The sequence below is a fragment of the Coenobita brevimanus genome, chromosome 71, assembly GCF_032717465.1.
Source record: "Coenobita brevimanus isolate Jiangsu-jjx chromosome 71, ASM3271746v2, whole genome shotgun sequence".
Lineage (NCBI taxonomy): Eukaryota > Metazoa > Arthropoda > Malacostraca > Decapoda > Coenobitidae > Coenobita > Coenobita brevimanus.
In genome coordinates this window covers 11239573-11263378 of record NC_137024.1, presented here as the reverse complement: position 1 = coordinate 11263378, position 23806 = coordinate 11239573, and positions in this window count along the sequence as shown.

Below are 23806 nucleotides of genomic sequence, written 5' to 3'. Positions count from 1 at the left end.
TCCTCAGTCTGCATTTCCTCCTGCCTATGACTTGTCTTTTTAGATGCATTGTCTCCGGTCATGTCAAAATGAACCAATCTTATTTTCGCCGGAAAAGTTCTTGCTTCAGGTTCGCCGACGCTACTTTTTTTTTTTTTTTTTTTTTTTGCATAACCCGCACGTTCGTCGACCGTGTGACCTGCGTCGTGTCACGAAACCGTCAAAGGGGGGGAGGGGGGTGCCGGGGGTATAGAAACGGGCTTGGTTAGCATGGAATTAATGGAATGGAATGGAAATTTGATGGACTGTGAGAATGGGAATGGAAACTGTACCTTGTGAAAAACAGGCAATGTAGGATTAATGGTTTGAGTGTCAGTGGGGAAATGAAATGGGTGTCGGGGACGAAAATATGGGAGCAATGAGCAAAACTGTACTGGGCGATGGTGACGAGCCATGATACAATGCCTTCTGATTGGGTGCTGTAGGATTTATGGCATAGATTTTATGTCAAAGTGTTCAACAGCAGGAACAAAAACAAGATTCGTCTGCGTTGTTCCCATCCACCTGCCATGCTGGTAAAAACAATGGGGGTAACAAACTACGGCCGACAGTTTGACCGCGCCGTGATGGTGTTTGTGATGCAGAGTGGCGGTTTTGACTCACACGCCACAGTATACGGCGATATTCCCTCCCCTCAAGTACTGTCTGTGAGTCGGCCTGCCGGTCGAGGGTTTCACTGTTCATGACTAATTTAAAAAAGAGCCATTTCAACACGCCACGGATCCCACCCTACATTTATTGGGCCCCATTTCACTCACACTCATTTAAACTCTCATTCACATAAAGGCGCGCGAGCACACACACACACACACACACACACACACACACACACACACACACACACACACACACACACACACACACACACACACACACACACACACACACACACACACACACACACACACACACACACACACACACACACACACACACACACACACACACACACACACACACACACACACACACACACACACACACACACACACACACACACACACACACACACACACACACACACACACACACACACACACACACACACACACACACACACACACACACACACACACACACACACACACACACACACACACACACACACACACACACACACACACACACACACACACACACACACACACACACACACACACACACACACACACACACACACACACACACACACACACACACACACACACACACACACACACACACACACACACACACACACACACACACACACACACACACACACACACACACACACACACACACACACACACACACACACACACACACACACACACACACACACACACACACACACACACACACACACACACACACACACACACACACACACACACACACACACACACACACACACACACACACACACACACACACACACACACACACACACACACACACACACACACACACACACACACACACACACACACACACACACACACACACACACACACACACACACACACACACACACACACACACACACACACACACACACACACACCGCTCGCTGGTGCAGTGGTAACGTTCCCGCTTGCCAACTGGTGGACGGGAGTTCGCGCCTCGCTCAGGTTGCGAAAAGTTTCACTGACGAAGTGGGTGGTTACTGTCCCCCTTGAGCAAGGGGACGGGTGTGTGCGCGTGTGAAGGTCACAGCCTTGCCCTTAGATCGGACTATATGAGCTCTCAGCTCCCTTCCGGGAGGGTAAAAGCTGATGATCATGACCATCAAGTGATCCTGACCGAACCGGTGAACCGGTGAATTACACACACACACACTGTATCGGCTTGTAGGAATTCCTCAACTAGTCACTAATATATCAGCTTATCGGAACCCCACAGCTGACTATCAATTTATATATCAGCTTAGAAGTGACTGCACTGTTCCTAGCAATGTTATCGAGATGTAACGTTCCGCCTGGTCGAAATCACTTCCGGCCGACACTCTCCACCAAATGTCTTCTCACACACTGGAGATGGTGGGAATCGGTGTAGATCCTGTTGAAGGAATGGTAGAGTTAGCGTGTGCAGGTGATAGAAAAGTGAGCAGATTTATCTCTCTTTATTGGCCACAGAAAGATACAACTGCTTTTTAGAGAGAGCTCAGAGTAAATACGTCCCTCTCGTTTGAATGATAAGTGCGTTCTGCTCTAGCTGGCCGGCTTCCCCGCTGGGAGTGGCCCTGAGGTCTGCATAAATACAGAGTGCCAAACCCCACAGACAACTGGGATTTATGCATGAATAGAAGCATCACAACTTTATCATGCACATTATCTATCTATCTATCTATAGCCCGACGCCCTAATCCCGCAAAGGGTGGCCGCAGACAAAACGCCTCCAAGTCACTCTGTCACCCACCATTTGACTCCCCTCCCCCCTACTCACCCCCCCCTCCCTCATATACCTCTCAACTCCATCCCTCCACCTCATCCTCGTTCTACCCCTCCCTCTCCCTCCCTCCACCTCACCCACATACACCCTCTTAGTCAGTCTTTCACTCTCCATCCTCTCCACATGTCCAAACCACCTCAGTGTATTTCTCCTAATCTTTTCAACCACATCCACATCTACCCCACAACGTTCCTTCACTTCTTCATTCGTCAACCTGTCCCTCCATGTCACTCCACATGCTCCTCTCAAGTAACTCATTTCCACTGCTCTCACTCTTGACTTGTTCCCCTCTTGCAAGGTCCACGCCTCGCTTCCATACGTCAGGGTAGGGATCACAATACCATCATGCAGAGACTTCTTAACTTCCATACTCACTTCCCTATTTCTCATCACTGCTTTCAGCATGCCTACAACCTTCCTTCCCTGCTGTACCCTTTCACGCACTTCATCCCCCAAAGTTCCATCCTTACTCATCACACTACCCAAGTACTTGAATGCACTCACATTCTCCATATCCTCACCATCCAACCTCACTGCACACTCTGTGACTTCATTCCTCTCAAACACCATAACTTTACTTTTGTTTACATTAACTTTCAGCTTCCTCCTCCTACACACTGTCCCAAATTCATTCACCAAACCTTGCAACTCCCATTCATCTTCACTCAACAATACTGTATCATCGGCAAACAGCAACACCGGAAGCTTCCAAATCTCACCCTCATTCATTAGGGCCACCCCCACATCCACTGCCCTACCTTGTACCTCCTTTACGACCCCATCCATATATATATTAAACAGCCATGGAGACATTACACACCCCTGTTTCAGTCCCACATTGAGATCAAAGAACTCACTCAGCTCACCATCCACTCGCACCGTAGCCCTAGCTCCCTCGTACATACTCTTCACAGCACTCAACAATTTCCCTCCACTCCATATATTCTTAATACCTTCCACATACCTTTCCTATCTATTCTGTCATAAGCTTTCTCCAAGTCCATGAAGGCAGCGTACACTTTCCTTCCCTTCTCTAGATACTTCTCCACTAAACATCTTAGAACAAATATCTGATCTACACACCCTTTTCCCTTCCTAAATCCCCCTTGTTCTTCTCCAACTAGCTCCTCTGTCATATGCCTAACCCTATCAATGAGTATTCTACCATATATTTTACCAGTCACACTAAGAAGGCAAATACCCCTATGGTTACCACATACTTCTCTCTCCCTTTTCCTTTGTACAGAGGAACAATTATACCTGATTTCCAGTCCTCTGGAACCCTTCCCTCTTCCCAAGCCAATCTACACAACTTCCATATCCACTCCGCAACAATCTCACCCCCATACCTAAGCATTTCACCACATACTCCATCAATTCCTGGGGCCTTTCCCAGCTTAATCTTCTTCATCGCTTCCACTACTTCCGACCTACTGATCTCTTCCTCCCTCCTCTCATCTCTTCTTCTCCCAGCCATTCCCCAACCACTTATACTCACACTGCTCTCACTCTCTACATTCAACAAATCCTCAAAGTGCTCCTTTCATCTCCTCAATTTCTCTCTCTTCTCTACCAACAATCTATTATTCCTATCTTTCACTCCCCTACTATTTCCCCTTTCACACATCCTTACTTTCTTTACCTCCTTCCAAAACAATTTCTTACTCTCCCTCCATTTCACACTCAGATTCCTCCCAAACTCTTCATCCACTTTCTTCTTACTCTCCTTCACCAGTCTCTTAACCTCCCTTCTCCTGCTCACATATACCTCTCTCTTCTCTCTCTCATCTTCTCCCCTCCCTCTACTCGCCAACCATTCACCATATGCCTTCTTCTTTTGTTCCACAGCTCGTTTCACCTCATCATTCCACCATGCTGTCCCTTGCACACCCTTGCATCTCCTCCTCACTCCACAAACCACCTCACACGCTGCGCTTATCTCTTCCGTGAATATCTTACATACGTCTTCCACCCCTTCCATCTGCTCTAGCTCATACCTTCCCAATCTTTCTTCCACTATGCTCTTATACTCTGTCCTCTTCTCACTATCTTGCAATTTCTCCACTCTTCTCTCAGGAGCTGTTTCCTCCTGTCTTCCCCTTCGCCTCCTCAACCACTTTCTTTGCAGCTCTACCTTGGCCATCACTAAGTGATGGTCCGAGACTCCATTCCCCCACCCTCTCCACACCCTTGCATCCAACACTTGTCTTCTCATTCGCTCATCCACACACACGTAGTCTATCATTGCCTTTCGTTCAACAAGTTCACCATCCATCCTCCTCATTACTCTCCATGTATACCGGTGGATCATCTTATGACGAAAGTAGGTGTTGGCTATTGCCAACCCCTTACCAGCACAGATGTCCACCAAAGCACTACCATTCCCATCTACTTCTGCTGGCACACCCCACTGACCAACCACTCCATCCACTCGTACATTCCCGACTTTGCCATTCATGTCTCCAATCAACATCACTCTCTCGCTCCTCTCAAACTTGTCCATACATGCTTCTACTCTCGCCCAAAACTCATCTTTCACTCTTGCCACTCGATCCTCTGTTGGAGCATACACACATACAATCGCCCATGCTTGTATACCTACTTTCATCCTCACCCATACAATCCTTGCACCCACTGTTCCATACTCTCTTATATTCTCCTTCCACTTCTTGCTTATCATCAGACATACTCCCTCTCTTGCCCTCTCATTCTCACTGACTCCCGCACATATACCTACACCGTATTCCCATTCTCTCATCCTTTCACCTTTCCATTTAGTTTCAGTCAATCCACATATATCCACTTTTGCATCCTCAAGCACCTGGACAATCTCTCTCTCTTTCACTTCATCATTCACTCCTCTCACATTCCACGTTCCTACTCTCAGAATGTCCTTTGTCCGTTCCTTAGTCGTCAACGTATGGTCCGTCCGGGTCCGAGGCGCTTTATTTGCTTTTTTAGTTAGTTCTTTTTACGGGGTGGGGCACTAACCCACCACCAACCCTTTTAGTCGCCTCGTACGACAAGCAGGGATACTGGGGGAGTATTCTTGAAACCCCCCTACCCCCAGGGGGTTTCGAACCAGCGCTTGCAACTGCGTGAGTACAGCAGCTTACCAAGTGAGCCATTTAGACACCCCATTATACGCCTCAATAAAGTAGTATTTATTACATAAAAATATACCAACAGGGTAAATATTTCCCCCAACTCTTTAAACATATATACAATTCATATTTCTCTATCGCCTTCCCTTTACCCTCGTTGTTTATGATAGAAAATGCTGTGCTTTGCAAGTCTAGCGCTCATTTCATTCCCACACCACACTACACTAAAGTAGCATTTGGATTCTTATCTCAACGCTAAAACACATTTTCTCAAAATATGAATAATATAATGTGTACAGTACCGAAAGACATGCTCCAATTTGGAAAAAAATGTCAGACACTAGAACCACACACACACACACACACACACACACACACACACACACCTCTCTCTCTCTCTCTCTCTCTCTCTCTCTCTCTCTCTCTCTCTCTCATCAAGGCCTGCCGGAAATCTGGTGTGGGTAATCGGGTGCGATGAGCCAAGATCGTTAAGTACGCTGAGCAGAGCAAAGAGGACTGGTAGGGGGTGGGGGTCGAGGTGACTGGAGGAGTTTTGGCCAGGAGAGGGTATTAGGAGGCATGGTTTCCGGGAATGAGTGTGAATTATTGTGAAGTGCAGTGGAGGTGCAGGGAAGGCAAGCGAGGATTGTTAACGATCAAGTGGAATGAGTAAGGAATGATGAGTGTACAGGACTGTGGCTGTGAGGAAAAGTAAGGGTAACTGTGGGGTTGGGGTGTGGTTGAGGGGTGGGGGCACCTGAAGGGATGAGGTGGGTTGGTGGTGAATGTAAGACAGATTAATGCAATATGAGTGTGGGTGGAGGGGGGGATAAATAAATGAAAGTCACACGCAACATATATATAAATGAAAGTCACACCGTTCATCGCTTCAGCACAGAATCAGTCCCATCTTGCAGTCACTAAGCTATATTGCCCGCCACGCCACCACAAGGAAATGAAAAAAGAAAAATAAACATTCTCTTTAAACTACACAGACAAACACATAACCACCACGGCCATCCAAAACACGTTCAGGCAAGCAGCATCGTTCACGAACCCCTGCCAAACAGTCATCCTCAAGATACTGCACCTCCCAAAACAACGTATGTTCTCTTTGTCAGACTTCGATAGGTGATTATCACCATTTTCAACTTCAGTACCAACAAAAAGAATAAAACTCACAAGCAGTACAAGCAATCCACTCTGCTTTCATTGTAATGCTGCTTCCCACTCAACACATGCTTCATGCACCCTACTATCACAGCACAGATAAATATTTAACCCGCCCCATCCCGACCACTTTTCCACCACTGACTCCCCCCAATCCCGACCATTTTAGGAAAAATTTTTTTTTGGCTCAAACCTTCGCTTTTGGTGAGAAACATCGAAAATTCATAGAGAAATTGCTCACCTGAGGTTTAAAATACTCATTACAGGTAGGAGTACCTCCTTACCTTACTGGGTTTTCTATCAGGCTGGCACCAAAGAAAATGAGTTCTATGGGAGGATAACTATTTCACACCACTCATAAACTGTATTTATTTATTTACTTGGTACGAATTTATATGTAGTACAAGAGTATATTGGTTCTCAAGCAGTAATATAGGCATTATAAGCATTGTTTCACTCACTAATACCTGACCTTTTTTTGCCACATTATCTGATCGTCATTTCTAACTGTTTCTTCCTCTAAGAGTCTAATGCTATGTAAAGTTTGCCCTCCACATTGTCATTGATTGGGGAATCACTCTGGCCCTGAATTTCGTACCGTGGCATGACATGGCTATACTGGCCAGGTCTCTGATAGCAGGTGAATTCCTGAGATAATGGCATGCAGGGGGGGGGAGGAGGTCATGCTGGGTAAGGCATTGTCCCTGCCTGGCATCTTGTTGAGGAAGGTGTCACGTGTATAAGTACCAAAAATGACTCGTGAAAATTGAAAATTGTGCAAATTGGGGACCTTGCAATTTTTTCGCGTTTATGTACGTCGACGGGATTGGCAGTGACAAAACGTGTGGACGTTAAAGAACGTCGATGGGACGCCGCGGGTTAACAAAAGCGATAACAATGATAGGTAGGAGCGCTCAAATGTAGTTGCCAGATGCCTGCAGTCCATCAGTGTCACTTCCAAAATGAGCCTGGGATCACAATATGAATAACAAGACAGTTTTATTTGACTCTGTGAACCTCCCCTGTTTAGCGGATTAACTGTGATGCATTATTCCACGTTCCTACAAACGAAACAAGTTAAACAGACTGGGAACCTCAACAAAGGGAGTTATGCAGTGGATATACAGAAAAGATTCAGTTAAGACAGGCAGTATACTATCTTCCCAGTCTCTAAATCCAGGCAAAATTATCGTGGCCTGGGCTGCTGGGAGGTGCTGTTGATGCGATAATGGTGATGTGGACCGCCGTAATGTCGTAACTTCGGTCCTTAATGGTGACAGAAGGGCGTTAACGACCTCCTGACCCAATAACACCGGTCACCTTCTCCTTATTAGTGATTATGGCTGGGTATGACGACAATGATGAATGTTTTGTCCGTCACTAACTCCTTTGTTTAACCTTTAAGCACAACGAAGCATTTTATTATGTTCTTCCTGTCTCCAGGCTATTTTATTCAATTTAGGTGAGACTTCGAGCTTAGGCCGTTACAACACCTTCATTGCTTGGGGAATATAAGTCGCTCAGAATAAAGGTGGGTACAATTCTCTGCTAAATCAAGAAAAATAAATCACTAAAGCGTCAAAGTAACTAGGGAGATATAACACTGGTCTCCCCTTGAGCAACATAATCGATTGACGGTGACGATCGTACTGAAGACATGCATGGAGATTATTCTGCCTCTTCATTACACGTTCCCGCCCCGGAGGGGCTCGGGGACGGATATTGTTTTCATTCAGTTTGTTTGTTTGTCTGTCTGTCTGTCTGTCTATCTGTTAACAACTTTACGCGAAAACTACTGGTGTGATTTTGATTAAAATTACAGGGATGATGTGCTATGACCTTCTGATCACCTGATTAGGTTTTGGGCCACATTGGGACAAGACCCAGGCCGTAGGCCCCCAAAATGTGTGTTTCTATATATATATATATATATATATATATATATATATATATATATATATATATATTTTCGCTATAACTCCTTTCAGATTCATCATATCGACGTGAAACCAAAACATCTTTCAAATCTGCATCGTGTAACATGCCTCATTACATCAGAGGGGTCACCCCCCCAGTTAGCGTTAGGGGGGGTCAATGTCAGGTGGGTCTGGCCTAAAACTTCATATGGGCATAAAATCGACAGTTTTCACTCGATTTACTCCAAATTTCATATGTGAATGTATACGGAAGAGTAAAGTTATGGTCTTCGAGAGAAATGAAGTCACTGAATGTATAATGAGGTTGGATGAGGAGGAAATGGAAAATGTGAGTGCGTTTAAGTACTGTACTTGGATAGTGTGATGAGTAAGGATGGAAGTTTAGAGGGTGAAGTGCTTGAGAGGGTACATCAAGGAAGTAAGGTTGCTGGTTCCTTGAAAGCAGTGATAAGAAACGAGGAAGTAAGCATGGAAGTGAAAAAGTTACTGCCTGACAGTATTGTGATACCAACTCTAACGTATGGAAGCGATGCTTGGACCTTGTTGGAGGGACGCAAGTCAAGAGTGAGAGCAGTGGAAATGAGTTATTTGAAAGGAGCATGTGGAGTCACATGGAGAGAGAGAGACTGACAAATGAGGAAGTGAAAGAGCATTGTGGTGTGGACGTGGATGTGATAGGAAGCGTTAGGAGAAACACACAGGTGGTTTGGCCATGCGGTGAGAATGGAGAGCGACAGACTGACGAGCAGAGTGTATGTGAGGTGGAGGGGGGGAGAGGGAGGGGAAAGCCAAGGATGAGAGGGAGGGGAGGAGTGGAGAGATATATGAGAGAGGGATGTGTGAGCTGGGAGCAGGGCAGTGAGATGGCGGGGGACAGGACGACGTGGAGGCGATTTGTTTGTGGCCACCCTTTACTGGATTAAGGCATCTGGCAACAGATACATAGATAGATGATATGTGACATCTCTGACTAGATATCCTGTTGTGTTTATGCGTCAGCACTAAAATGACTGCCGGGGACGGGTTTGCTGTGCCTTGGGACTGCTTCTTGTTATGACTGTTTTCCCTTAAGACGGATAAAATCATTTGGCGAAGGCGAGCGAGTGTGTGTGTGTGTGTGTGTGTGTGTGTGTGTGTGTGTGTGTGTGTGTGTGTGTGTGTGTGTGTGTGTGTGTGAGAGAGAGAGAGAGAGAGAGAGAGAGAGAGAGAGAATAATACAGACAGCGTAAGAGAAAAAAGAAGAGAAAAATATAAAAAGGACAGCAGATGTGAGAATTACAGGCAGAGTGAGGCAACAGCAATGCCAGAGGGAAGGTTGGTGTACATTTCGTCATGTAGGTAATATTGTCCCCGCCATGGACAATATCAGGTGATACAGGTGAACATGTAATTGTTAAACATTACCTCAAAAACATGCGTAGTTGCCTGTGCAGTGTTTTTACCTTCGTTGTTGTGAATAAGCCAGACCTAAAATATCTTATTGTCATTTAGAAGCTTTAGAGACATACAGCGATACGCATAACCCATTCAGCGACATTTTTTTTTTTTTTAGATATTCATTTCCGAGTTTAGGGAAATATTTTAGAAATTACCAAATATCTGTTTTTTTGTTTTTTTTTCTCGAAAACTCAGTAATATCTGTGTATTAGCTGAGTAACTCTGTTGTTTAATTAATGCCATGTGATAAAGTAGTACCAAGGAAAATAGAAAGACGATGTAAGAAAGATGTGACGCGGAGAGAAAGTGGTGTGGAAAGAGACTGTAGACACCGAGGGCTGAGAGAGATGTAGACAAACAGGGGAAACCAAAACGATATGAAAGGGTGAGACATGTGGAAACAGACTGGAGATATCTAAAAGATGTGACGGCAAAATGAAATTAAAGTTGTAAACGTAAGTACCATTCAATTTTCTCTTGTGCAATAATGAGACAACGAGCACTGATTTTCGAAATCCAGTGAGGCCATATTGTTAGCCTAATATACTTACCAAAACATTATGCAAAAGTTTCATTATTTTTCTACCATCACGGGAATCGATATTATTATCTGAATGAGAAGATAGAACTACAGAAAAAAAGTAAAGAACCAGAGTGATATAAACCCATCATGAATCATTTCACTTGCCAATGTCACTCCACAGGACCTTCTGAAGTAATATGTTCCCACAGCTCACATTCTTAAGTTTACACAATACAGTAGATGTGGCGAAGGAAAATAAGTAAACAGAAATGACGCCGAGAGCAACAGGAAGTGGATATTAAGTGCAATGGCCGTCCTTTATAAACATTAGTATATCAACTGCTCTACCAGGATATATTTTCATACACATCTTCACTATGATGTCGCCCCTTTTCATTTGTTCTGGCTACCGAAATGTCTCTTTTATGAGACGTAGGACAGGCCACTTATACTGAACGGTTTCATGAAGACCAAAGCTAATACCTACAGTTTCAAAAGTCTCTCGCAAGATGAATAAAATTCTTTGAAGATGGCAAGATTAAAGTGAAGGAGAGCTCATGCAACTGAAGAATTTGATTAGTGATGAATATGCCAATAGGTAACAAAATGGGGCTATGTGGAGGTAATCAGTAGCCATGGTAATTAAGGCACTGACCAGGTGATGATGTACAGGTGAGGGCGGCACACTTTACCTGGGGGAAGGGAAAAAAGACTCATTAGTTATTACATCACCATGGTTACAGGAAAATGATAAGTAAGAAGCTAAATGTAAGCAAACAATACTGCTTCATTCTGGTAACAACAATGTCATCATTATTATCATCATCACCACCACCACCATCATCATCATCATCATCATCATCATCATCATCATCATCATCATCATCATCATCATCATCATCATCATCATCATCATCTTCATCATTTTTTCCTTGAGAATAATAAATGGGATGGGAAGGCTCTAAAACAGGAATGAAAATTACGAAAGCTGCAGAACTATCAAACAGAACATCCAATGAAATGGGTAACAAAGCCATTGACCCATCTTTTAAGCGTTCGAAATTCTAGGCTCCACATCGCAGGTCAAACGATCCACACATAATTGTGCTCTATAATGTCTGCAGGATAGGACCACTCCGTCGACTGGAAAAAGAAAAAAAAAACTGTCGTGTTCATCCCCATCCACATTGCTCGTCGTTCATTATTTTGCTTCCTCGAATTCCACACCTATATTTCTACATTCACAAACATTACCTTCTTCGCCTTTCACACCTCCTGCCTCACACTCTCTCATACTATTCTTTCCAGCACTCTGTTTACATAATTCATTCGCTAATGTGATCTAACCGCAGCGTCTACCTCTTGAAGGTTGTGTGGTGTGCGTAAAATACATAAGGTGTTAATGATTAGAAGTGTGATTAAAAGAAGCATGCGGCGTGGTAAGAATACAGAGGAGGTTAATGTAATAAAGGCTGACACTGGAGATAATCTGGGCAGGGAGAGGGGAAGGGCAATGCATAAGAATAATATGGGATTACAATTATGAGCTTTTGTGAAAGAAAGTGCACAAACGGGGTGAATGTGGATCTGGGTGTGGGTGTGGGTGTGGATTTGGGTGTGAGTGCGAGTGTGGGTTTTGGTGTGTCTAAGAGGAATTGAGTGAAGTATTGGTGTCTGGTTATTTATTTAATTATTAACAATGACTGCTATTCTCTTCAGGAAGGCTGGTGATGAGAATAATACTGGAGTTGTGTTTAGTGTATTGGCCGGACCCTTCAAAAGCTTTATTTTCCTGTTTCCTTTGGTCGATGTTATTCTGCTTGGGAGAATATTATGAGACGATTGGGATAGGTATAATATTCATTCTACCCTTTACCAGTACAACAGATACAGTCTCAGTAAAATCGCAGGACGCCAGTAACAATAAACCCCCAGCAACTCGCCTACTTACGTGCCACTCAATTTTCTTCTGTGAGTCCAACTTGAATCTCATTTCCATTAAAATAAAACCATCCAAACAACGCCATCATAGACGCTTTGTAAGAGAGAGACACTACTTAAAAGTATAAAGAAAGCTTTGATGTTCGTACCATTGTGGAACTGAACAGAGCTTAAAAATGTAAGTGACTACCAGGGGTACCCGGTGTTGTCGGGCCAAAAAGGTGAACACTCTAATCCTAATTCTTCCAGTTCAATCTTTCTTTCTACTCCAGAAAGACCATGAACCTCCTATGCTTTTGAAGAGGGATTGTAAGAAGTCCAGGGACTTTCTATTTAAGCTTTCGCAGACTAACGCACAGTATTTGTGCGCACCTGTTTACTATTACCGGTGACCTCAAATGACCTCCTGCTGGTGACTTCAAAATTGGTAAACCTCACATAGCCCATGTCCGAACTGGAGGTCATGTGAGTCTCCATGCCAGAAATTGGGCTGCAGGGGTACCCAGTGTTGCCCGGGCCAAAAAGGCAAACACTCTACCAGTGACCTCAAATGACCCAGATCTGAATTTTGACACACCTAAAATCATCCTTGGGTTACCCTGATTCAGAATATATATGGGTCGAGGGGTCTCTGGCCCTTGGTTTGGGCTCGACTGAAGGACAAACAAACAAAGCGGCTCTTTTATATGTAGATGTACGGTACCAACATTTGCGGGGAGGGGGATATATTGTAATCTATGATGTAAGAATTGGGGTTAAAAGTATTACATGTACATGTCCTTTTATAATACTGTCCTATGACCATTTATCTCTACGGTTTCTATTCAACGTAGAAGAGATTTTTCACCTGTTGAGGTTACACATAGCCCCTTCACTACAGAAAGTCATATCTAAATTTAATTAAACTGATTTGCTAGAATATATACTAATAAATTTTTCAGCCAGCTAAAGAATGAATGCTACCATGTGTCTTAAGGTCATTTCCTTGGCCAGTTCTACCTTTACTAATAACAAACTTTTGTCAAAGTAACACTGTATTAGGTTAAATGCTGTTATGATCAGATGAAGTTGTATATTTCTAGATTCGGTAATGTTTCTTGTAATTTATCAAGTTAACAGCCATAGAAATAGTAATATCACCGAATACTTTTCCATTCTCCTTTCAGGATTTTTTATAAGGAATTAATCATTTATTATTGAAATGTTATGAAGTTAAGAACCTAGTGTTAACTCCTAGACTACATAATTTAGGTCTGTGTCGTATTATAACTAGTTTCCAAACCAGCAACAAGAGAAAGTTGTGTACATAAAAATCTCCAAAACGTCAAGCTGGTGTTCAAATGCGGTAAACATCCCTGGAGAACTGTCCCGAAGTAAAAATATATAATTTAAATCTAGCTACTAAATCGCAAAAATCAAGGACTTTTGACTCACTTCTCCTCCAAAGTTTCTAGTAAAGTAAAACACAGTCAATAAATGAGTAAATAATGTGTTCAGCATTAGCAACAACACAAATACATTCTTTAATATATATATATATATATATATATATATATATATATATATATATATATATATATATATATATATATACATCGTTTCGTTTCGTTTCGTTTCGGTTTTAAAGGCTCCAACATGCTTGCATGTGTCGGCCTTGGTCACCTAATGGCGGCTCTCCACGCTGCACGATCCATTGCAGCCTCCCTGTTCAGTCCCTTAACCCTAAGGTCACACTTAATGACCTCGTCCCATGTCTTTCTCGGTCTACCCTCATAACCCCACCCCCAATATTAACACTTCTCACCTTCCTCAACCAATTATCATCCCCCATCCTCTCCACATGTCCAAACCACCTCAATCTACCTCTCCTCATCACAACACCAATACACTCCAGTCCCATCCTATCTCTCAACTCTTCTATTGTAAACCCAGCCCCTCCAGGCCTTGGACGCAGGGACGCACTGCACATCCACCTAATCATTGTCATTTCTGTACGTCTGAGCCGGCGAATGTCTTCCTCCTTCACTGCCCAGGTCTCACTGCCATACAGCATTACACTCCTAACACATGCTGCGTACAAAGACCCCTTAGCACGTAGGGAGAGCCCTCTCAATGTCAGGAGAGGCAAGAGCTCCCTGAACTTCTTCCAACCACTTCTCACCCTAGCCACAGAGCTAGCTCCAGCCCCACCTCCAGCACACAACATGTCTCCCAAATAACAAAACTCTTCCACACACTCAAGAGATCCACCAGCAAGTTCAATCCTTTCACGTCTGACGATCTCCACCTGCTCACCCCGGCACGCCGTACACATAAAATCAGCATTATCTCGCAGTCTACCTCTGATACCACTACATCTCTTATGCACCCATTTATCACACACACCGCACAAGATGGAATTACTTCCCAAGCCCTTGTGGCAAACTGCACATGGCCACTCTCCCTCGTCTTTGACAGTACCGCCACCAACCCTAGATATCATCACTTTTGTTTTATTTGCATTTACCTTTAAACCCTTTTGCCCCATACCATCTCTCCACTTCCTAAACCTTTCCTCTGCCTCCCTTTCATTCTCTGCAATCAACACCAAATCATCAGCATACAACAACTCCCACGGGAGTCCGTTTCTAAAGTCACGTGAAAGGGCTTCAAGTACCATGATAAACAACATGGGACTCAGGACTGACCCCTGATGCACACCAACATTCACGGAAAACTCATCACTCAAATCTCCATTCACTCTCACCTGGGTGTGAGCACCCACATACATGGCCATAACCACCCTAACCAGCCACTCCTCCAAGCCAAGCTTTCTCATTGCCCACTTCACCACCTCTCTAGGGACTCTGTCAAAGGCCTTTTCCAAATCAACAAAAACAAAATAAAGATCCCTTCTCCTACCAATATATTTTTCCTGAAGCTGTCGAACAATGAATATGGCATCAGTGGTCCCCCTACCTGGCATAAACCCAAACTGCATCTCATCAATATTCACTCTTTCTCTAATCATACCTTCTAAAACACTCTCCATTACCTTCATTATCTGATCTAAAAGCTTTATACCTCTATAATTTCCTCTTTCCAGGGCATCACCCTTCCCTTTATACACATTTACAATTACACTCTTCAGCCAATCATCTGGGACAACACACTCATAAATAATCCTATTTATCAGGTCAGTGACTAAACTCACCCCTATATCGCCTGAGGCCTTCAACATTTCGGCAGTCAACCCAGACACACCTGCTGCCTTCCCCACCCTCATCCTGCCTATTGCCTCACTCACAGTAGCAGTATCAATCAAAGGCCAAGGGCCAGACACTGGATCTGCTGGCTCCAAACCTTCCCTGTCCCAGTCAAACTCCTCATTCAACAACCGGTTATAATGCTCTCTCCATGCATCTTTAATATCCTCACTGTTCACCACTACCCTTCCTTCATCATTCTTCACACACTGCTCACCTATGATATCCCGATTATCCCTCTTCACCTGACCTGCCACCCTAAATATATTTTTCCTTTCCCCATGATTTAGGTTATCAAGTAATTGTCTCTGTGACTCAGACTTTGCCCTGTATACCTCTCTCCTAGCCCTACGCTTGGCAGTCAAATATTCCTTTTTGCTACCACCCTTCTTCCATTCCCGGAAAAGCCTTCTTTTCTCCTTAATTGCAGCTTCTACACCCTCATCCCACCACCAAGTTACTTTATGTCTTGGTGGTCCTCTTGTCCAGCCGCATGTTACATCAGTAACTCTCAAGAAATTGTTCTTGAGGGCTCTGTACTGTTCTTTAACGCCTCTGTCTACAGCTCCCTGTTCAGCCACCACTCTCCTCAACTCGCTATAGAAGGCATCCCTTACTACTTGGTTTTTCAGCTTCCATATTTTCCTCCTAGGTACATAAGTCCTCTTTTTCATCACTTGTTCTTTAAGCACCATATCACAAATCAATAGTTTGTGCTGCTGCACACACTCCTCAATTCCTATAACTTTAACATCCCTCACTAACCTCCTATCGGCCCTCCTAACCAGAAAATATCTATCTGACTGCTATTTCCCCCAGACTCATACGTAATTAACCTACTGTCTCTTTTCCTAAAATATGTGTTGCACACAATCATGTCCGTTGCCTCCCCAAACTCGAGTATCCTTTCCCCTTCTGCATTCCTTAGACCATATACACATCCCCCATGAACTCCTTCATAACCTTGTGCTGCTTCACCTACATGACCATTTAAGTCCCCTCCCAAAATCACTATCTCATCATCCCGCATACCACCCACTACACGTATTAAATCATCCCAAAATCTATCTTTCTCTGATTCATCCAATCCTGCCTGTGGAGCATATGCCGATATAATCACAGCTACCTTTCTTCCCAACATCACTACCAATATCCTATCGCTTACTCTCAAAACATTCATAACATATTCCACCCATTTCTCCGCAACCATCACACCAACACCTCCATATCCGTCTGTCCCCCCCTGCCAAAACAACTTATAGCAACAGCATATATATATATATATATATATATATATATATATATATATATATATATATATATATATATATATATATATACACGCGATGGGAAGGATGTTATTATATGGAATCTTCTATATCAGTGGAGTAGGAGGGAGGGAGGAGTATATGCTGATGCGATGCTCTATTGAATTAAGGGTATTCTCCATACACATTTGTACACATTGTACATGTACACATCTCACATAAAAATATTCCAATATACGTAACATATACACTCAGGGCGTAATTTGAGTGAATTAATGGATGTGAATGAATAAATACATATTTGTGTACGAATTAATCCTAAAGGCTACGTTTGAAAATCCAGGCTCAACTTGACCGTGATGAATTTGAAGAGATAATAATGTTCCCAGAGCTTAAAAAAAAAAAAAATCATTACACTAAAATATAAGACACTACCTTCACTGAATGTCTTTGCACAATACTTAAATATATCCCGAGTCATAACAGCCATTTCCATCTCCATTCGTAAGTAACCAGTAGAACACATAACAAGACGATTGGACAGTATGATGGACACAACGCTGACACACACACCTTAACCCCCAAACCTCTACTACCCTCCACCACCCATACTCCCACGACTATGCCACCCTTCACCCATACCCCCACACCTCTACCACCCACCACCCATACCCCCACACCTCTACCACCCACCACCCATACCCTCACACTTTTACCACCCTCCACCATACTCCCCACACCTCTATCTCCCTTCACCCATACTCCCCACACCTCTACCACGCTCCACCTATACTCCCCACATCTCTACCACCCTCCACCCATATTCCCCACACCTCTACCATCCACCACCCATACCCCCACACCTCTGCCATCCACCACCCATACTCCCACACCTCTACCATCCACCACCCATACCCCCACACCTCTACCACCCTCCACCCAAACTCCCCACACCTCTACCTCCCTCCACCCATACTCCCCACACCTCTTCCACCCTACACCCATACTCCTCACATCTCTACCACCCTCCACCCATACTCCCCACACCTCTACCATCCACCACCCATACCCCCACACCTCTACCACCTTCCTCTCATAACCCTACACCTCTACCACCCTCCAGCCATACCCCCTCACCTCTACCACCCACCACCCATACCTCCACACCTCTACCACCCACCACCCATAACCCCACACCTCTACCACCCTCCTCATATACCCTTACATCTCCATCACCCTCCACCCATACCCCCACACGTCTACCACCCTCCACCAATCCCCCCATACCTCTACCACCCTCCTCTTATACCCTCACATCTCCACCACCCTCCACCCATACCCCCACACCTCTACCACCCACCACCGATACCCTCACATCTCTACCACCCTCTACCCATACATCAACACCTCTACCGTCCTCCTGCACATCCACACACCTCTACCCCTCACCATCAATACCGCAACACCTCTACAACCCTCCTCCCACACTTCTGCCACCCAGCACCCATTCCCCCTCACAACTACCACTCTCTAACTGTACCCAAACTCCTCTACCACCCTCCACCCATACCCCCACACCTACAGTATACCACCCTTCACCCATACCCCCACACCTGTAGATCTTTTCCACGTGATGACACGAGTCATGTGACTTTTGTTTTCGGCGCCACATTGGACGGCAAATTGTCTGACTTGTAAAGAAAGAGAATTGCAGATTCTACAATGGTATTCCACTGTTTTGCCTTCGGCTGTACGACAAGGCAGAAAACTGAAAGTGGGGTACACTTCTACCGGTTTCTAGCCAATGAGGAAAGGCGACAGAAGTGGATAGCTGCCGTGAAGAGGGAGACTTGGCAGCCGACTGCCTACTCCCACCTCTGTAGCAAGCATTTCATATCAGGTGAACCGATGATTAGTGAGTAAATACGAGCATATTTACCATTCTTAGCAGTTGTAGGTGTCGTGGGATATCCTAATTATGTTACTGTCACAAAGCACAAGACCCACACGGCCATGTGTGTGCGTGGGAAAAGAGGGGTAGAGTCCTTGTCACAGGCCTTGCTTTGTCATTATTCCAGAGTTTCACCCAAACCAAATCGGACATAGCAGTGATGATCAAGAATGTTAGATGCGTAAGTAAAACTGAGTAAATTACAGGTTAGGTCATACTTAGGTTAGGTTAGGTATGGAGGTTAAGTTAAAGCTTAAATTTTTATTTATTCAATGTTCTTCAGTGTGATTCATTTGAAGCTGGTATTTGTGTCATGGTGGATGATTTTAATAATAGTGCAGTGCAGAACATTGTTCAACACTTCAATATAAAACAGTTATATACCACTGTGAGCCTGTGTGCTAAACAATGTTTCAGTTACAAATGAAGCATAATCACTAGTACTACTATTTATAATTTTCTAATTTATTTAGAAATGAATGTTGCTCTACAGAAAGCAAAACTATCAGTACATGGTCCAATTAAATATACATTTTTCACTTAGTACAAAAATACTTTAATTACAAATAAGAGGATATATAATGTACTCATATCAACAGCCCCCTATATTTATCTTCTACCAGGTATGTAGCTACTAAGATTTTTTTGTTAATATAACATGTAAAACCATTAACACTATGTTCTTGAAGTCTTTTAGTTTTATGTTGTGGTACTCATCAGCATTAAATAAATGACCATTATTTAAATTTGTGTCAATGTCATGTTTCAGCTATAAAGTAAAAGTGAACATGAAGAGTAATTTTGAGTTTTGGCATATACTATCATTTATGCATTTTATGTTAAACTACTTTAAACGTACAGTATAGGCTGTGTATTTGTATCTGGGCCTATAATTGCCGAAATTTCCAAAATAAGTAATTTTTTTTTAGTAAATTTACGGAATTACAGCCAACTCACCTTGAAGTTCAAAATATTAATTGTTTAATGTTTTATAATGTGATTAATTTGAATCTGATATTCATTTCTGTCGGAAATTACTTTTCTCTTTTCCTCCAAACCAAGCTAACCCAATCAACTTAACCTAGCCTAATTTAGGACCTAACCTGAATAAGAAGAAAGGATAACTGCGGTAGGCCAATAAGCCCATGCTATACAGCTCCCACAAGAGTGGGAGCATACAATAGCCCATGCAGGTCCATGCTAGGCAGCTCTCATAGGAGTGTGACTACAAGAATGACAAATTTTGTATGCAGCCCATACCTGTCATACACTTATCTAGCCTATGCTTGAAACTTTCTAAATAGTGTGCAGCAACTAGGGCACATCACTGGGAAACCTATTCCATGCACCAACTACTTGATTTCCTATGTATACAAATCCCTCCACCTTGGTCCTACGTCGATAATTTACTGATTACCAAGACGATTTACAAGTACCATATGTCAATTCCAGCTATCAACGTTGCAGAAATACAGTATGACATGTCTGTTTACCCTGAGGGATGCCCCTCTGAAATTGATGGAGTGTTTACCAAACATTGACAGAGATCGCCATATCTGAGATCAGGATTCAGTCCTCAATCCATGAAACTGGTGAATTTCTCCATAGATATGGTGTAAGGATCTAGCCCCAAACAATTTATCTTGTTCCTGTACAGATCTTGGTGGTGTAGATTCAGATTTTTGCATATATCTGACAGTTTCATTTCTGTCAGCCCTGTCTGGATAGCCATTACTGCGAGGAGTTTGCCGTCCAATAAGGAGTCGTAAACAAAACCACGTGATATGTGACGTCACTGGAAAAGGTCTATACCACCCTCCATCCATACTCCCACACTTATACCACCCTCCATCCATACCCCCCCACCTATACCACCCTCCATCCATACTCCCACATCTATACCACCCTCCATCCATACCCCCACACCTACACCACCCTCCATCCATACCCCACACCTATACCACCCTCCATCCATACACCCACATCTATACCACCCTCCATCCATACCCCCACACCTATACCACCCTCCATCCATACCCCACACCTATACCACCCTCCACCCATACCTCCACATACCCCCACACCTCTACTACCCTTCACCCATACCCCATTACCACACAAATGATGGCCATCTGGTTCGTAATTCTCTGGTCTTACACTGGTTGGTTTAGGCCTCACATTTAATGGTGGGCAGTTCTCGGAACTTCCCTGGGCTCTGCTTTATTTTTCTCTTGTATATTACTTATGCCTGGTGGTCCGGTGGCTTGTAAACCACTGTTTGAATTCCACTGATAACCGTAGGGTTGTTTGACATATGAAACGCTAGACGGGTAGGCAGGTGTCCGACCCATAAATGATCTGAACTACATTAAGCTTGTTCCGCGGGAACAAATGCCAAGAAGTGGTACACAACATATGGGCTTTCTGGATTTCTTTTTAAATATAAAAATTATGCTATTTACCTAGAGCAGATGATTAAGCAATCATAAGCAAAAATTATCACTAAAAACGAGGTTCACAGGAATACGACCCTAAAGTAAGGTCAAGTGAAAAGCAGCTACACGGTCACTCTTTCCTTTAACACTTTTTGTCCCATGTTGGTTTTAGAATTATCATTATCACAAGAGTATTTTATTTGACTCAGGTGAGATCATTCGTTGAGAATGGATTGGAAGCAATCTCTGTTAATCTCCTATGTGCGGTGTTGTCTATTATTGCTTTCGTCTAACTATTATGTTCAGCTTAACCCCTCGAGTGAAATAGAAAAGTTTAAAAAAAAATAAGCAGTTCATGAAGCTGAGCGAATCTTAACCCACACTTGCTCCCCTGGCTAATTCCTTTAGTGTATCAGAAAGGTGTCAAAATATACTCGTAAACAGTGTTAAGATACTGGCAGAATATTTCACGATCACGACACTAAAAAAAGTAAAATGTACAGGTCAAAAACTGAAAAGTACAGCAACAATAACGTTATCATCACCGCATACAAAACATAATCAAAAGGGCAAACAAAACCTTACTCAAAACAGCTTAGGCGACATTGTCCCTCCGTTTTTACCTCTAGCCGTCCACTGATGAGGGTGACAGCTGCCATCATCATCATCACCATTCTCTCCAACACCCTAAAATATTTCTCACTAATGTAATTAGTGGGAGAGATCCAAAAAGTATGAACAGCAAAGTAAAAAATAAAAACTACTACCAGAATGTTCAGTATAATGGCCAACACATTCTTCACGCCAGTTGTCGAATATAAATAAAAGGCGTAACATCCTCAAACACAAAAGGTGCTTTATAATGTTTGTGCGACAGAGACTTGAAAAAAAAAAAAAAAGCGAAAGCCTTGTCATGCACATCTACATATAACCTTCAATCATCCATACCGATAATTAGCACATTCTTTCACTGCTACAACACTCAGGCTAACTCACTTATTTCAATATTCATTCATCAAGTCCATTCACCTTCTTGGCCTGTCACGCCACCTGCTACAACCTCACTCATATACTTTGTTACTTTGTTCATACCCATTCATTCACTGTGACCATACTATCTTAACATACCAAATGTATCTTATACTCGTACTACGTAAAATCTATCAAGTAAGTAAGCCACACCAACAACAGCAGAAGAGGAACACCAAAGCAACAGTTAACAATTAGAACAAAAGGCTAAGGAAAAATATAAAATAAGAGGATAAAGGATACGGCAACAAAAAAGGCAAAAAAGAGAGAACAAAAAATACATATGTAGCAATCGAGAAGATAAAACGACCTCACTGAAAAAAATATATAGTATTATGAAAGAGCGTTGACACAGTGTAGACATCTACACACACACACACACACACACACACACACACACACACACACACACACACACACACACACACACACACACACACACACACACTGATGCATAGGCAAGTACCTTGCTCATGTATAAAAAAACACAATTTTCACTTTTAAGCGGCCGAGAATACAGCTTTCTAAGAATTATTTGGGTCCAGCTTTGCAGTAATTGGTAATAATTCTGGTACAGAAACAACACTAACCCAACAATGCCACTGCAGTAATATATTATCCCTTTACAGTCTACTTCCCTTTCTCGTCCTCCACTTGACCCCCTACCCTCCTCCCACTCCAAATACGTGTTTCAATAGCCAGTCGCCTTGAGCACTTCCCTACGTTGGGTAAGGTACACAACTAACATGATAATCAGACCACTATGCTCCCCAGGCCATCCTACTCTTATAACATCACACGTCTCAGGACAGACAGGTCACACGGGAGAAGCTCTCTCTCTCTCTCTCTCTCTCTCTCTCATTACTAGTTTGTCATATATTATATCTCCGTACCCTACTCGTGGATAGGCATTACGGAGAATGCGGTAGCGTGTCGTTTCACGTATTCTCATTTATTTGCAGTCTTTCAAAGTTTCTTCTATAACATATGCAGTGTCTCCCTAAAAACACAGATCATCGAACGAAATATCCACATATTCTTCCCACCATGCTCTGTACATGCTTTCAAACCTTCAGTATATCGATGCTGAAAGTATTGGGTGGGGGCGGGTCGCTCCTTCAGTGACAAAGTAGCTTTCCTTGGCTGTACAGACCTGTTGCCCATCAGGACCCGTAAAAGACGAATGTTCAGACTATCTTTAGAACTGCTCGCTTATGTTTGAAATGTGCTAGCCGACAGTTATTATCTATATACCTACCTGTCTCTTGTCTATTTAGCCGGCTATCTGTCTGTT